Genomic DNA, 1,947 nt, shown 5'->3' on the forward strand with positions numbered 1-1,947 from the left:
TAATACATCCTCAATTATCCCTCTTGGTACACGAACAGAGCTATCAGCAAGTTGTAGTGTGGTCAGGGTGGGTTTTATCTCACCCAAATCTAACTATTTGTATATCGAGTAGGGGATCAGATTTACGCTCGCTCCTAAGTCAAGAAGTGCGTGATCAATTCGATGGTTCCCGATTACACATGATATGGTTGGGCTACTAGGATCCTTGAATTTTTGCGGCACATCTTGCTTCAGGATGACACTCACTTTCTCAGTCAAGAAGATTTTCTTTTGAATACTTTGCTGTCTTTTGGTCGTGCATAAGTCTTTCAGAAATTTGGCATATGAAGGAATCTGTTTCACGACATCAAGTAGAGGAATGTTAACTTTCACTTGTTTCAACACCTCCAGAATATCCTGAGAGTTCGAAAGACGTTTTGGTGCAACCAACCGTTGGGGGAACGGAGCAACTGGCTTATCTAGAAGTTCCGGTTCTAATTTTTATAGGGCATCACTAGATCCATCATTGTTGTCCTCTTCTGGTTCTTGAGGCTTTTCGGGCCTAACCGGAAGAGTTTTATCAATGATCTTTCCACTCCTAAGAGTGGTGATGGATTTAGGTGCCCCATCTGATTAGAAGAGCTGGGATCACTAATCTCATACTGCGGTTTAGGATTGGGGAGAGGTTGTGCAGGAAGCATCTCCTTTTCTATAACCGTCATACGAGAATCTATCTTTTGCATAAAATCTATAAATCCCCGCATTGCTTGAGCCAGCTTTTGTATGAAATTTTGAACCGGTTCCTCTTGAGGTTTCACTTGATTTGGATTTTGATTGAAGAAACCTTGAGGGGTAGCCGTTTGTCCATTCCTCCAACTAAAGTTTGGATGATTTTTCCAATCAGGATTGTACATATTGGAGTTAGGTTCAGTAAAAGGTCTTTGATAGTTGTTTACGGCATTGGCTTGTTCATTCAACACTTCTCGAAAGGCAGGTATTGTAAGACAGTTTTCAGTTGTGTGAATGTTGCAATCACAGATGCCACAAACGATTTCATTGACCTTATCCTTCTTTCCTTCCATGGCCTCAAATTTTCTTATGAGATTATTTACTTTATAATTGAGATTGTCTTCTTCTTTCAGGAGATACATTCCGCCTTTCTCCTTAGATTGAGTTGGTCTAGACGTGGTGTTTGATTTTGGGTAATAGTCCCAAGATTGTGTTTTTTCAGCCAGACTGTCGAGGTAGTCCCATACCTCATCGACATCTTTATTAATGAACTCTCCATTACACATTATCTCGACCATTTGGCGCATGGAAGATGTCAGTCCATCGTAGAAAAAATTTGTAATGCGCCATGTTTCAAATCCGTGTTGTGGGCATGAACTAACCAAATCTTTGAACCTTTCCCAATATTGGAAGAATGTTTCATCTTCCTTTTGGGCAAAGTTCATGATTGCTTTTCTGAGGGTAATTGTTTTATGATGTGGGAAGAATTTTTTTTATGAATTCCCTCTGCATGTCGTTCCATGTGCCAATGGATCTAGGACGCAGTGAATGTAACCACGTCTTAGCCTTCTCTTTTAAGGAAAAAGGAAAGAGTTTCAGCCTAATTGTGTCCTCAGATACATTAAGAAAACATAATGTAGCTATAATCTCATCGAAGTCTTTCAAATGTAAATATGGACTTTTTGATTCAAGTCCATGGAATTTGGGAAGGAGTTGGATAACTCCTGACTTGATGTCCATTTGTCCTATGTTTTCAGGAAAAATCATGCATGAGGGCGTACTCACTCCCGCCGGTTGTAGATAATCTCGTAAAGTACGAGGCGGGGGTGCCTGATGCACCTCATTCTCATCTTGGGTATCCTCCACCCTGGGTGGAAGTAGAGGAGGTTGGTCTTCAGCCATAACTTCAGTTAACTCAGGGAATTTCGAGTGGTGTTTAGTCCTGCGATGGATAATCAA

The 1,947-nt window shown here is 40.8% G+C and overlaps 1 non-coding gene across 1 annotated transcript; it reads left to right on the forward strand.

Moving 5' to 3' along the window:
- The first annotated feature begins 1,344 nt into the window (after positions 1-1,344).
- LOC131238079 (small nucleolar RNA R71) lies at positions 1,345-1,451 on the forward strand. The gene has a single exon (XR_009167498.1). It is a non-coding gene; the product is annotated as a small nucleolar RNA R71 (small nucleolar RNA).
- The last annotated feature ends 496 nt before the right edge of the window (positions 1,452-1,947 follow it).

Source organism: Magnolia sinica, chromosome 2 (genome assembly GCF_029962835.1).
Source record: "Magnolia sinica isolate HGM2019 chromosome 2, MsV1, whole genome shotgun sequence".
Classification (NCBI taxonomy): Eukaryota; Viridiplantae; Streptophyta; class Magnoliopsida; order Magnoliales; family Magnoliaceae; genus Magnolia; species Magnolia sinica.